Source organism: Mustela nigripes, chromosome 2 (assembly GCF_022355385.1).
Source record: "Mustela nigripes isolate SB6536 chromosome 2, MUSNIG.SB6536, whole genome shotgun sequence".
NCBI classification, from domain to species: Eukaryota; Metazoa; Chordata; class Mammalia; order Carnivora; family Mustelidae; genus Mustela; species Mustela nigripes.
In genome coordinates, this window is record NC_081558.1 from 169,580,207 (window position 1) to 169,596,910 (window position 16,704).

Genomic DNA, 16,704 nt, shown 5'->3' on the forward strand with positions numbered 1-16,704 from the left:
CCTGTAGATGGCCTGCATGCATCCTTCAATCGCCCAGGGAAGCCGATCCCAGAACCTCTGGGAAGAGAGTAACTGTGAAACATACTCTTAAGCCCTGACAGGACATGAATCTCCTCTGAGAACTAGCACCCTTGATTTTGTACATAAATTAAACCAGTTTTCTTTTTCATCATGGCTCTTGCTTAGAATAGTCACAAGGGTATTAAGTTAAAATAAGAGTTCACACACCCCACCATTAGAAGATGGGAGCTTTTACTCTTACCAGGCATGGTGCAGTCACAAGTTTTAGGTTAAGTCCACTGCTGGAATGCATTAACCTGAGGTCCGCAGACATGTGGAACGACTCCAGGCCTTGACAAAGGCCAGAGATGCCAAGTTCTGTTGCTTATAACTTTCCTACTGACAGCATTCCCATATTTGAGAAGTGAAAATTCCCCATCCCGGGGGACATTCTTTTAAACACAAGATGTCTTAGGATCTTCCTTTTTTCTCAGTTATTAGACTTGATTCCAGGGCTGTGTGCCAACCTTCATGTTTTCCTTCTAGGCATCATCATTTAAAAATGATGGAACATGTCTTTTTACTGAAGACACAAGAGCCCACTCTCATGAAATTTTTGTACAATTTAGACATATAATAAACAGAAAAATAAATTTTGTAAAAAGTTAAGAGATGAAAATTTCCAGGAGGGAAAAAAAGAAAAAGAATAGTGTATGGAAGTGATCAAAATGTTGAGGGCACTGCAATTTTAAATAGGATTGGACAATGGGCCTTGTAACAAAGATAGATTTAAACAAAAACTTTAAGAAATTAAGGGATTCATCTAGAAGGGGATTCCAGGCAGAGGCAATAGCCAGCACAAGGCCCTAAAGTAGAAATGTGCTTGGCTTGGGTAGAAATCAGCTAAGAGTCCAGGGTGGCTGAAGCAGAGTCTATCAGTTATGCAATAAAGCAAAGCAGGCCAAAGTTGTAGGGAATTTTTAAGACATTGTAAAGCTGAGTAAAGTGACATGACTGACTTTTTTAAAAATTAGACTTATTGCAATTTGTTAGATTGCTGGATCAGATACAAAACTGGCTAATGTCCAACAGAGGTAATAAACCGTAATCTTATGGTTCCCCTACACAGACATTATTTTTATTTCTCCTGAACAAAATCTACAACGAAGAGTTGAAGATATAGTCTCTGGAAAGCATGTTTTTCATGTTTTTGTTTTAAAACCCAAACAAGCAAGGACACCTGAGTGGCTCAGTCAGTTGAGCTTCCAGATCTTGGTTTTAGCTCAGGTCATGATCTTATGGGCTATGGGATTGAGACCCACATCAGGCTCTGTACTCAGTGAGGACTCTGCTTGAAAGATTCTCTCCCTCTTCCCTTTCCCGCACTTATGCTCTCTCTCTCTCAAATAAATAAATAAATCTTAAGGAAAAAAAAAAGCAAACACAGTTTGAGTTTGACAAAACTTTAGCAAATAGGAGTGGTAGGACATTTTTATCCCTACTTTATTATTGAAAAACTGGAAATGTAAGTGATATGTTCAAGATTTAAATATACACATATATATAGTAAACATATGTACATTTATTTATCTAACAAATACATATATATATATATGTTTATTTAGCTAAAGGCAGAGTTGTCTTTTTTTTTTATTGTTTTTACTTTTATTAGCCATAGAGTTCACTCAGAAAACTTGGAAATTAACCTTTAAAGGAAATAAATATTCACATTCTTTTTTTTTTAAGATTTTTATTTATTTATTTGACAGACAGAGATCACAAGTAGGCAAAGGCAGGCAGAGAGAGATGGAGAAGCAGGCTCCCTGCTGAGCAGAGAGCCCGATGCGGGACTCGATCCCAGGACCCTGGGATCATGACCTGAGCCGAAGGCAGAGGCTCTAACCCACTGTGCCACCCAGGCGTCCCTATTCACATTCTTATACAGTCTTTTGATGCATGAAAACCTCACTTATGGTAGGAAAAAATTCACTTTATTGGCTTAGGCAAAGAGGGGCCTATTGTAGGTTACTAATTTTAAGACAGTTGACCAGGTGTTCATAGCAAACGTTGACTCAAGAGGGAAAACTATCATTTCCCTAGTGGTAGAAGTAGTAGTCACATGTTTATGTGTTTTGATGCAGGGACCGTGTTTTGTGAACTTCTCCATTCCTAGCACCCAGAAGCACAAAATAGACACTCAATGGACATAATAGTCTTTGTTCTCCAAATAAAATTTTCTTCATGTCACCTGTTTTGGAATTAACAATTTAAGTCTTTGGCTCTCCGGGACCTGACACCAACCTCAGTGTCAAGCTGCATGGGCAGCTTGTGTATACAAAGGAAACAGTAAATAGCAGCAGTGAAGGCTCAGCTGCACACCAGACCTGGATTCCAGTTCCGGCTCAGTCACTTATAACCTTATAACTTTGTCAAAGTGCTGAACTCTCCAACTTCAGCTCCTCATCTATGAAGTGGGAAGGATGCTATTACCTATTTCATAAAGTTATTGTGGAGATTAATTTTTCTTACAAATATGTATTTACCTAGAAGATGGTAGAGTTAAGTCTTGACCTCTTGACCAAGTCCAGTTCCTCATCTATAATGTAGGAAGGATACTATTACCTATGTCATAGAATTATTATGAAGATTAATTTATCTAATAAATATGTCTTTACTTAATAGAGGACAGAGTGAAGTCTTGATCTTGACTAGTTCACTACTTTCCCATCCTATCGTTGTTGTACTATCCTTGCCAAGTTTGTTGTGTTGCCTTTAATAAAAGATCCAAACAGACACAGTCACAGCAAGCTGATTATTTTCTCAGATGTTAGTCACTGCTTTCCTTCCAGACAAGCTTCCTGTGCAGGCTCATGTATATGTTCCTTGTAATGTCATTTAGGTGACTGACTGAAATGTTAAATAATACAGACACAGGGCCACTTCTGGCCATAGTTCTTTCCGTTTAAATGGTCACATTTTAGATAATGAGTTGCATAATGCAAGTGGGTTCTCCCATTAAGGAGCTAGGTTAAAACTAGAAACTTATTTCTTATATGCCACTGCTCACTTGCTTTTTAAAGAATCTCTTTGTATGCTATATTGAGAAAAGACTGTAGGCAATCAAGAGCTGAAAGAAAGAGACCAACTAAAGGATATCACAAAAATTCAGGGGAGGGATAATGAAAAATGAATTGATGACAGCAGTAAAGGTGGTGTTTGAAGGGGTATACATGCACAGGGATTTACTAATAGATTGGCTATCACATGTTCAAGGCTAATTCTGATCCTCCAAGAAATAGACATAAGATGGAAGTAAATGTGCAAGGGAGTTATTAGAGAAACACTTGTAAATAATAATGGAAGAAGACTTCAAACTGCAATGCAGATATTCTATCAATGAAAGAAGAGAGAAAAAAAGGATTGAGTAAGAAGACCCTCAAACTGCAGTACAATTCTGAAAAAAGTCTTAACTGTGCCAATGGCATATCCCTAATAAAGATTCCCCAAAGAAAAGTCCCAAGTCAGACAGGAGTGTCTAATCCCAGTATACCACTGTACTCAGCCACTGGCTAGAAGACATCCTGGGGACAGCCTGACATTGGTACAAATGTCACAATGAACCCAAATGTGTAGCAAATAAAAGGTCCATCACCTGTGCCCTACAGGTGCTCTTGACAGATCAAAGGGACCATGGCTGCCACAAGGTTTGAGGAGAGCAGAGGTATAAAATGATCATCTGGAATAGAAGGCAATGAATGACCAATAAAAGACATTTGGTTTCTCAGTCAGCATTAAGGGCCTCTTGATAGTCATGGTCCTGACTCAAGTGGTTGTATTTTGCTCAGGTATATGCACCTGCTTAGATTCAGGTGCAGAGCAGACAGAAAATCAGATTTAATCAGAGTTGAAGTTTTGACAAATGAATATAATGAAGCAAGAGAGGGGTTCCAGGTATTTGGGGATGTATGCACAAGAGTGAGTAATTAATTAACATAGAATTTAATTTACATAAAAAGGAAAATAAAGGCATGGGGAGCAATAAACAGTGAAAAGGCAGAAGAATCACACTGAAATCCATGCTGGGATTAATGGATAGATGGAGTTTGAGTACCAAAGAGGTAGTGAACTAGAAATATAAGACACTAGAGGGGGTGATCAGAAGGTGGGATATATAAAATTAAGATTATAAAGTAGTTGTAGTTATCAGAAACAATAAGGCCTAGGATATTACCTAGGAAGTGAATAGTTAGGGTAAAGTAGAAGACAATGTCAATCAGTGAAGAAGAGTCCCAAAAGTGGAAAAGGCAAAATCTTAGAGGGATTATTTACACATGTGTTGAAATCACCAAGTTAGGACTAGTATTGAAGAGAATAGGAAAAAGCCAGTAGCTAAAATAATCCAGAAATGAAGGACTTTAGGATCAGGAGATGAAGGATGGTAGGATAATACATGAGAATCAAGGTTTAAAAGCTTAGAGAGAATGAAAAACAAATGGTCTGACAATGGCAATAAGAAGCAAGGGGGAGGGGAGAGAGGCAAGATGGTGGAGGAATAGCAGACTGAAACAACATCAGATCCCAGGATTCAGCTAGATAGGTATCAAACCATTCCAAAAACCTACAAACTCAATAGAAGGTAGAAGAGAAGAAGAGCAGCAATTCTGGAACAGAAAATTAACCACTTTCTGAAAGGTAGGATGTGTGGAGAAGTGAATCCAAAGCAATGGGAAGATAGACAGCAGGGGGAGGGGCCAGCTCCCGGCAAGAGGTGGAGCAGTGGAGCACAAAAGCAGAACTTTTAGAAGTTTGCTCCACTGAGGGATATCACTCCAGAGGCTAAGCAGGGTTGGAGCCCTCCAAGGACAGTGTGGTCTCAGGTCCTACAGGGTCACAGAAAGATCGGGGGTGTCTGAGTGTGGCAGAGCTGCCAGGTATTGGAGCAGGGAAGCTGGCTGCAGAGATGGAGCCAAAGAGTGAGCTTTCAGATCAGGGTTACCTTAAACCATGATCCAAGGCACAGTCGAACCACTGTTTTTCAAGCAGGGACCCCACAAGTGGCAAATCTGGGGAGACTTACCTTCCTGCTCTGGGAGGAGCAGTACAGCAGGAATCTGCTGGGTTTGGAGACTCCAGACAGGGCCTTGTGCCAGAGACAGAAATGCTTGGTCACAGGCTGGATGAGCATAGAGCATGGCCAGAGACCAGGGAGATGGGAGGGATTGACTGCTTTTCTCTGAGGGCACAGTGAGGAGTGGGGCCCTGAGCTCTCTCAGGTCCCTCCAGGCCAGAGACTGTTAGGCTGCCACTTTCTTTCCCATCCTCCAAAGCTCTACGGAAAATGTTCAGGGAACAAAAGACAAAAGCTCCAACAGTGAACCTGAGCAGATTACTTAGAGGGGTCCATGGCAAGGGCAGTGCAATTCCACCTTGGACAAGGACATTTGAGAATCACTGCAACAGGGCCCTCCTGCAGAAGATCAGCAAGAACAACCAGCCAAGACCAAGCTCTCCGATCAAGGAGAAGAGCCAAACTCCAGAGGTAGGGGAAAACAACACAAAGAATTCATGGCTTTTTCCCAATGATTTTTTTAGTCTTGCAAAGTTAATTTTTTTTAATTTTCTATTTTTTCTTATGCTATATTTTTAACTTTTCCTCTTTCCTCTTTTAGCATTTTTTAACTGGTTTATCTTAACAATCCTTTCTAAAAAAAATCTTTTTAAAACTTCAGTGTTATAGGTATATTTTATCCCTTCATTGTATTTAACCTTATTTTTTGTATACATATAGGTTTTTTTTTCTAAAAAATTTTGAGATAAAATTTCTTCTAATAGAGCAAAATATACCCTAATCTAGCACATGGCTTTGTTCTAGTCTATAGCCTGAGCACATTCCCTCCTCTTCTTTTTTATTTTTCCAACCAACTTATCAATTCATTTTATAGAAATTTTTTTAGTTTTTATCTTTATAGTCATATTCCATCCCTTAATCTGTTTACCCTTTCTTTGTATATATATAAGTTTTTCTTTCCTTAAAATTTTAAAAGGTAATTTCTCTTAAGAGACCAAAATATACCCATAATCAACTGGGTGGCTCTGTTCTATTCACCAATCAGATAATATAAATATAAATATAAATATAAATATAAATATAAATATAAATATAAATGTAAATATACACACATATATATAATTTTTTATTTTATTTTTATTTTTCCCCCTTTCTTTTCCCCCCAGTTTTGGACCTCTTCTGATTTGGTTAAAATACATTTTTCTGGGGTCTTTGCCACCCTTTTAGTATTTTATTCTCTCATTCATATATTCTTATCTGGATAAAATGACAAGGTGGAAAAACTCATCATGAAAAAAAAAAAGAAGAAGAGGCAGTATTGACAGCTAGGGACCTAATCAATACAGACATTAGTGATATGTCAGAACTAGAGTTCAGAATGACAATTCTCAAGGTGCTAGCTGGGCTTGAAGAGAGCATGGAAGATATTAGAGAAACCCATTCTGGAGAAATAAAATTCCTTTCTGGAGAAATAAAAGTTCTAAATTCTAACTGAGTTGAAAAAAAAAGTTATTAATGAGGTGCAACAAAAAATGGAGGCTCTTACTGCTAGGATAAATGAGGCAGAAGAGAGAATTGGTGATATAAAATACCAAATGATGGAGAATAAAAAAGCTGGAGCAAAAGAGAGCCAAACAACTACTGGACCATGAAGGGAGAATTCAAGAGATAAGTGATACCATAAGATGAAACAATAATAGAATACTTAGGATTCCAGAAAATGAAGAAAGTGAGAGAGGAGAAGAAGGCATATTGGAGTGAATTATAGTAGAGAATTTCCCTAATATGGCCAAGGGAACAAAAATCAAAATCCAGGAGGCACAGAGAACCCCCCTCAAAATCAATAACAATAGGTCCACACCCCATCATCTACTAATTAAACTTACAAGTCTTAGTGACAAAGAGAAAAATCCTGAAAGCAGCTCAGGAAAAGAAGTCTATAACATGCAATGGTAGTTAATATTAGATTGGCAGCAGACTTATCCTCAGAGACCTGGCAGGCCAGAAAGAACTGGCATGATGTATTCAGAGCACTAAATGAGAAAAATATGTAGCTAAGAATACTATATCCAGCTAGGCTACCATTGAAAATAGAAAGAGAGATAAAAAGATTGAAGGAAAAGCAAACATTAAAAGAATTTGCAACACCAAACGAGCCCTACAGTAAATATTGAAAGGGGTCCTCTAAGCAAAGAGAGAGCCTAAAAGTAGTAGACCGGAAAGGAACAGAAACAATATACAGTACAGTTACCTTACAGGCAATACAATGGCACTAAATTCATATCTTCCAATAGTTACCCTGAATGTAAATGTGCTAAATGCCCCAATCAAAAGACACAGGTATCAGAAGGGACAAAAAAAAAAAAAAAAAAAAAAACCCAAAACCCACCAATATGCCATCTACGAGAAACTCATTTTAGACCCAAAGACACCTCCAGATTTAAAGTGAGGAGGTATAAAACAATCTACCATGCTAATGGACATTAAAAGAAAGCTGGGGTGGCAATCCTTATACCAGATAAATTAGATTTTAAGCCAAAGACCCTAATAAGAGATAAGGAAGGACACTATATAATATTTAAAGGCTCTGCCCAACAAGAAGATCTAACAATTTTAAATATCTATGCCCCTAACAAACTATATAAACCAATTAATAACAAAATCAGAGAAACACATTGACAATAATATGACAACAGTAGGGGACTTTAATACCCTTCTCACTGAAATGGACAGATCATCCAGGCAAAAAATCACCAAGGAAATAAAGGCCTTAAATGACACATGGGACCAGATGGACATCACAGATATATTTAGAACATTCCACCCCAAAGCAACAGAATACACATTCTTCTCTAGTGCACATGGAACATTCCCCAGAATAGATCACATCCTGGGTAACAAATTAGTTCTCAACTGTTACCAAAAGACTGGGGTCATTCCCTGCATATTTTCAGACCAGAATGCTCTGAAGCCAGAACTCAATCACAAGAGGAAAGTTGGAAAGAATTCAAATACATGGAAGCTAAAGAGCATCCTACTAAAGAATGAATGGATCAACCAGAAAATTAAAGAAGAATTGAAAAATTCATGAAAACAAATGATAATGAAAACACAAATGTTTTGAAAGTCTGTGGGACACAGCAAAGGCAGTACTGAGAGGAAAGTACCTAGTGATACAAGCCTTCTCAATAAACAGGAAAGGTCTCAAGCATACAACCTAACCCTACACCTAAAGGAGCTGGAGAAAAAACAACAAAGAAAGCCTAAAGTCAGCAGGAGAGGAGAAATTTTAAAAGATCAGAGCAGAAATCAATGACATAGAAACCAAAAGCACAGTAGAACAAATCAACAAAACTAGGAGCTGGATCTTTGAAAAAATTAAGATTGATAAACCCCTGGCCAGACAAGAAAAGAGAAAGGACCCAAATAAATAAAATCATGAATGATAGAGGAGAGATTACAACCAACACCAAAGAAATACAAACAATTATAAGAACATAGTATGAGCAACTATACATCAGCAAATTGGACAATCTGGAAGAAATGGATGCATTCCTAGAGACATATAAACACCAAAACCGAACCAGGAAGAAGTAGAAAACCTGAACAGACCCATAATCAGTAAGGAGATTGAAGGAGTCATCAAAAATATCCCAACAAACAAGAAGCCAGGTCCAAACGGCTTCCGAGGGGAATTCCACAAACATTTAAAGAAGAATTAATACCTATTCTCCTGAAACTGTTCCAAAAAATAGAAATGGAAAGAAAACTGACAAACTCATTTTATGAGGCCAGCATTACCTTGATCCCAAAGCCAGACAAAAACCGTATGAAAAAGGAGAACTACAGACCGATATCCTTGATGAACACAGATGCAAAAATTCTCACCAAAATACTAGCCAATAGGATCCAACAGTACATTAAAAGGATTATTCACCACAATATACCAAGTGGGATTTATCCCTGGGCTGCAAGGTTGGTTCAACATCCACAAATCAATCAATGTGATAGAATACATTAATAAAAGAAAGAACAAGAACCATATGATACTCTCAGTAGATGCTGGAAAAGCATTTAACAAAGTACAGCATCCTTTCTCAATAAAAACTCTTCAAAGTGTAGGGATAGAGGGTACATACCTCAACATCATCAAAGCCATCTATGAAAAACCCACAGCAAATATCAGTCTCAATGGGGGAAAGCTGAGAGCTTTTCCCCTAAGGTCAGGAACATGGCAGAAATGTCCACTACACCACTGCTGTTCAACATAGTACTGGAAGTCCTACCCTCAGCAATAAGACAACAAAAAGAAATAAAATGCATCTGAATCAGCAAAGAAGTCAAACTCTCACTCTTTGCAGATGGTATGATACTTCAGGTGGAAAACCGAAAAGACTCAACTCCAAAACTGCTAGAACTCATCAGAAATTCAGTAAAGTGTCAGTATATAAAACCAATGCACAGAAATCAGTTGCATTTCTATACACCAACAGCAAGACAGAAGAAAGAGAAATTAAGGACTCAATCCCATTTACAATTGCATCCAAAACCACAAGATACTTAGGAATAAACCTAACCAAAGAGGCAAAGAGTTTGTACTCAGAAAACTATAAAGTACTTATGAAAGAAATTGAGGAAGACACAAAGAAATGCAAAAATGTTCCATGTTCATAGATTGGAAGAACAAATATTGTGAAAATGCCTATACTACCTAAAGCAATCTATACATTAATGCAATCCCTATTAAAATGCCATCAATTTTTTTTCAAAGAAATGGTACAGATAATCCTGAAATTTATATGGAACCAGAAAAGAACCCAAATAGCCAGTGGAATGTTGAAAAAGAAAGCCAGAGTTGGTGGCATTACAATTCCAGACTTCCAGCTCTATTACATACTGTCATCATCAAGACAGTATGGTACTGGCACAAAAAGAGACATATAAATCAATGGAACAGAATAGAGAGTCCAGAAATAGACTCTCAACTCTAAAATTTGACAAAGCAGGAAAGAATGTCCAATGGAAAAAAGACAGCCTCTTCAACAAATGGGGTTGGGAAAATTGAACAGTCACATGCAGAAAAATGAAACTCATCCATTTCCTTATCCACACACAAAAATAGACTCCAAATGGATGAAAGACCTCAATGTGAGACAGGAATCCATCAAAATCCTTGAGGAGAACATGGGCAGCAACCTTTTCGACCTCAACCACAGCAGCTTCTTCCTAGAAACATCACCAAAGGCAAGGTAATAAGAGCAAAATGAACTATTGGGACTTCATCAAGATCTAAAGCTTTTGCACAGCAAAGGAAACAGTCAACAAAACCAAAAGACAACTGACAGAATTGGAGAAGATATTTGCAAATGACATATCAGATAAAGGGCTAGTATCCAAAATCTATGAAGAACTTATAAAATTCAACACCCAAAAAACAAATAATCCAATCAAGAAATGGGCAGAAGAACAGACACTTGAACAGACACTTCTACCAAGAAGACATCCAGATGGCCAACAGACACATGAAGAAGTTCTCCACATCACTCGACATCAGGGAAATACAAATCAAAACCACAGTGAGATACCACCTCACACTAGTCAGAATGGCTAAAATTAACAAGTCAGGCATGACAGATGTTGGGAAGGATGCAGAGAAAGAGGAACCCTCCCACACTGTTGATGGGAATGCAAGCTGGTGCAGCCACTCTGGAAAATAGTATGGAGGTTCCTCAAAAAGTTGAAAATAGAGCTACCCTATGACCCAGCAATCATACTACTGGGTGTTTTCCCTAAAGATACAAATGTAGTGATCCAAAGGGACACGTGCACCCGAATGTTTATAGTGGCAATGTCCACGATAGCCACTATAGAAAGAACTTAGATGTCCATCAACAGATGAATGGATAAAGAAGATATGAGATATCTATCTATCTATCTATATATATATATATATGGCAAGATTTCATTTCTTTTGATGGCTGCATAGTATTCATATGTATATATACATACATATTCATAGTATATATATGTATATATATACACAATTGAATACTATGCATATATATATATACTATATACATACCAATTGAATACTATATATTCAATTGTATATATATAATATATATATACTAATTGTATATATACAATTGTATATATAATATATATATACATATATATGTATATATAATATATATACTAAATATATTATATATACACAATTGAATATTTATATATATATTATATATATACACAATTGAATACTATATATACAATTGAATATATAGTATTCAATTGTGTATATATATAGTGTATATATATATATATATACTATGAATATGTATGTATATATACATATGAATACTATGCAGCCATCAAAAGAAATGAAATCTTGCCATTTGCAACGATATGGGTGTAACCAGAGGTTATTATGCTGAGTGAAATAAGTCTATCAAAGAAAGACAATTATCATATGATCTCCCTGATATGAGGAATTTGAGAGGCAGAGTGGGGGCTTTGTGAGGTAGGGAAGGAAAAAATGAAACAAAATGGGATCAGGAGGGAGACAAACCATAAGAGACTCTTAACCTTACAAAAGAGACTGAGGGTTGCTGGGGGAAAGGGGTGTGGAGAGTGTGATTGGGTTATGTAGAATGGGGATGGTATGTGCTATGGTGAGTGCTGTGAAGTGTGTAAGCCTGATAATTCACAGACCTGTACCCCTGAGGCAAATAATAAATTATATATTAATAAAAATAATTTAAAAAAAAACAAAGAAGGAAAGAACATTTAAAAAAAATTTTTTTAAAGGAAGCAAGAGGGATATCTAACATCTTCTGGGACCAATGAGAGGAAAACAACAATCCTAAATGGAAACAACTACATGAGAGGTAGCAATCTCAGAGGAGATCTTGGTTTTGGTAACAGTGGGAAGGTGAACAAGACTGTATTATTCAACATCCAGTCAAGGAACAAAGTTGACACCAGGTATCTTCTTTTATTTGAAGAACTGGTTACAGAAGAACTGGAAAAGGTAAAAAGCCCAGGGTACAATGAAGAAACTCAGAAATCAACAGGAGTAGGCCTCTCTCACACATTTGGCTGGAGAGTCAGGTGACAGTACTGGAGCTGAGGAACTGGACCACCTGTCAGAAACTGGAACAAATGGACAGTGGTACCCAGAGGGAGGTCATCCAAAAGAAGTTAGAACCAGACACATTTAAAAGAGAAGCTATAGGTTCTGCTGGAAGAGAGAGGAAAATGAGACTGCGCTGGCTTCTCCTTTCCTACCACACTTTAATGTCCCACCAATGCCTCTTATTGGCTAAACTTTGGCATCCAACTGACAAGGGAGCTTTTGAGAAGTTCTGTCCTGTAAAAGGCATCATCTATGACTCCCTTTGCCACATATTATGTGAGAAACTCTGTGAGCCTTCCCACGTCCCATCTAAGTAGAATAAGTAGAATAATACTGTGGAGCCATTTTCTCTGCAATCTCACCACCTACCCAGAGCTCTAAAGAAAGGTGAGGTATAGACCTTTCTGCTCTCAGATCCTACACACTCTGGCTGTTTCCAAAACCCCAGTCTTGGCCCATAGCTGGACACAGAATCTTTCTCAGGAACCCCCAATCTTTCCTGTCTTTCCCCGTGCATTTCTTTCAATTTCTTAAAGATTTATTTATTTTAGAGAGAAACTGTGTGTGAGCATGGGGAGTAGGAGCAGAGGGAGAGGAAGAGATAATCTCAAGCAGACTCTGAACTGAACACCAGGCTCTACCTCAACCCTGAAATCAAAACCCAAGCCAAAACCAAGAGTCAGAGGCCTAATCAACTGCACCACCCCGGCATCTCTCCCCATCAACCTTTATTCTGATAGCCCAAGGAATCCTTAGCAATGAGGGGAGGCAAAGAGTGAGAAGTTTTACTCACTCTTCAAACTACCTCTATTGAAGTATCTGTCTTGTCCCAATTCCCAGGGTACAATCTCAAAGCTTTCTCTCTCTCTCTCTCTGAGACAGTGAATGTGGGATATTATGGAGTCAAGGAAGAGACAAACATGGGAAAAGAAGTACTAAAGGGGAAAACAATAATACTAGTTCATATTTCAAAAATGATATACCCAGAGAAGAAGTCATGCTGAGCTCAGAATTATAGAGGAAAGGAGAAAGTTTGGGAATGAAGAAACATTTTGAGATAGAGATGACAATTCAATTAATTGGTTATATTTTCTTATCAGTTTCCCTTCTCATGGATGGTACTTCTCAGTCAGGAAAAAGATGAGGTGTTTCTAGGGATAAAATAATAGAGTTGGGGAGAGCTTACAAAAAAACAATAAACTGTGCTAGTCCTGTGCACCATTCCCACATGAATTTCTCCCCAAAAATGCATAGGGTTGGTGTCATAATTCCCTTTCAGAGATGATGAAACTAAGGCAAAGAAACATTTAGAATTTTCCCAAATCACAGAGACTAGTGGTGGTTATGTAAAGGACAGAGGTGAGTGGACACATGTATTCCCAAAAACCCATGGATTGCTTCTCTTCTTACAACTGAGATTAAAAATAAAACTAGTTTTCAAGTGTATAAAATTCTCCAATCAATGATAAAATGTTTTTGTGTCATTGACAATAGTTGTTATCAGGCTTGAGAAAATGAAACCAGGACATGACTCAGCATGAGAAAGTGGGAAGTGGTTCTGTGGGAACATGTTTCCTATGGTAACCCTAGAAGACTCCAGTTTTTGATACAGCTTCAGTTTTCTAATTAGCAAAACTCTCTTAGAAATATCTATATCTCTTATCACAACTCCTAAGCACGGTACACTTGCTCCAGCCCCTTCCATAAGCACACGCTACTGCCAGGATTTGTACCCCGGGGTCAGGCTGAGGTGGATTATGTTACAAAACATCAGGAAGAACCAGGGCTATGTGATTGCTCAGTCTTTGGAGAGCACTGAAAATCAGGCACAGGAAGCAGAATTCAGCTTTGGAATTGGGAGCAGATTGGAAATCAGGCTGAAGATCTGAAAGTCAGAAGCTGTCGGAAGTAACACAGTGATGAAAATAATAGCATGGCCAGGGGAGCTTGGACTTCATTGCCCATGGTCAGCAACTGGTATTACCAAAGAAATTATGCTTTAAAGACCATCACCAGTGTGACTCTTTCTTTAACTTCCTTGTATTTTTTAATAAAATAGATCAAATAAGAGATATGATTTTGAAATCTGATTTTTCCCTTCATGTATCATAAATACATAAATACGCCCTTTAATTTCTCAATCAACAGCAGTCTGGCTTTTTCCACCACTGCTCCATTGCATGCCTTGGCCCAGACCAAGGAAATCAGTGAGATAATAATTGCTTAATCTATGCCCACCTCCAGTTCTGGCTCACTTGTCTTATCTTCCTTAACCATGCCTTCCTAATCAAACATCCCTCCTCTGACTTCCTCAACATTCCTCTTATCCTGGTGTTCATCCATCTCTAGTGGCTCCTATTGATCCCATTTACAATCACTTTCTTTAGCTGATTCTTGAATATAGAAGGAAGACACCCTAGAGATATTTCACTTTAAACACCTCTTCTTGTTAAATATTCTTCTTTGAAATTCTCTTTTACTGACCATCTCTGCATATTTTTTTATTATGATATGTTAGTCACCATACAGTACACCATTAGTTTTTTGGATTTTTTTTAAGATTTTATTTGTTTATTTGATAGACAGAGATCACAAGTAAACAGAGAGGCAGGCAGAGAGAGAGAGAGGGAAGCAAGTTCCCTGCTGAGCAGACAGCCCAATGCATGCGGGACTGGATCCCAGGACCCTGAGATCATGACCCGAGCGGAAGGCAGTGGCTTAACCCACTGAGCCATCCAGGTGCCCAGTACACCATTAGTTTTTGATGCAGTGTTCCATGATTCATTATTTGCGTGTAACACCCAGTGCTCCATGCAATACGTTCCCTCCTTAATACCCATCACTGGGCTCCCCTCCTCTCTGAAACCCCCAGATTACTTCCTGGATCATGACACATCTCCAAAGGCAAGATACACAAAAGCAAAAATGAACTTTTGCAAATTTATCAAGATAAAAAGCTTCTACATAGCAAAGGAAATGGTCAACAAAACTAAGAGGCAACCCACAGAATAGGAGAAGATATTTGCAAATGACATTACAGATAAAGGGCTGGCATCCAAGATCTATAACAAATTTCTCAAAATCAACACCCCCCCCCCGAAAAAAATAATCAAGTCAAAAAATGGGCAGAAGACGAACGGACACTTCTTCGTCTCTGCATTTTCACATACAAATTCAAATCTTCAGCCTTGTCCCTCTCCTGAATGCCAGACCCTTAGCTACAACTTAACCTAAATTTCCACAGACTCATTAAACTCAATATGCCCAAAGCAGAATTGACCTCTTCTTCCTTCTCAAATATGAAGACTAGAGATGGGTAACATCACAGTGCCATCTTGTCTTTTCACCTTGGTAACATTAATAAACACATAGCTAACTTTGATTGACCTCAAATATTACATGAAGAGCTTTACAGACCTTGTCTCATTTAATTCTCACAGCTGACTTTACCACAAGGGCACTGAAGCTAGGGAGGTCAGGCACTTGCTTAAGGATGCTGACCAGCGAGTGGCAAAGCTAACAAACAGACTTAGCAGTTTGTCTCCAGAGTCCTGAGCTTACAGACACTTAGCACCACACCCTTATAAAAAGATTCAGTAAGTCTGGGTGTTTGTAAAAGGAATTTTTGCTGAGAAACCATGTGGAAAAAAAAAAACTCAAAATGTAAAAATTAAGAGATGAAGCATGTACTGTTTTTTCAGATGTAGGTGTCCACCTGCAACAACCTGGCAGCTCAGCCTGGTACCCAGTCCTGGTTCCTTCTCATCACAACAATCCTTTCTTTTGGGTGCTAGACCACATCTTCCCTGGGCAAGCAGACCCCTTGCCCAGGGAAGATGTGGCTTCTAGATTCGGTGGGTTCCTCCACTTGTTCCAAATGTTGCTTATTAAAATAATTAGTGCTCTTTGATAGTGGGCTCCTCTTATATTCTGATTTGGTCCTCTGAGTACAACCTCATTCCCTACAGTAAGGAAAGCACTTCTCTACATTGACCACTGAGATTCAGCTGCTCTGAAACTACCTTATTCTCTCTCTGGATGATTCAAGCCCTGGGAATTTGTGTTATTTGGTACTGAATTTTGTCTTTGGTTAAACGATACCAGAAGCTGGTGAGACACTTTTAGCCACCTTCTTGATCATGACCTGTCTGGGTCCTTTGTGGCCCGACACCATCATCCTTCAGCCAATCTGGCTTTGTCAGCTCCTCCAATTCACCAACCCATTCCTATCCCCAGCTCCAAGACCTAGAAGGAGACTTCTTAATGATTCCTCCAGTTTTAAGCCACTGTCCCTCCTCTGGTCTTTCTTGGGATTTCTTTTGGTTCTCAACTCATTTGCAGAACAGTGATCTATGCACTTTGTTTTATTTATACAAGAATTTATTAAATATCCACTATTATGCCAACCACTGTGCTTTGAGATTCTGTAAAAGTTCAAGGACAATTAGAAACAATCCCAGCCCTTAGGGAAATGTCAGTCTGTCTGGAGAACCAATAAACA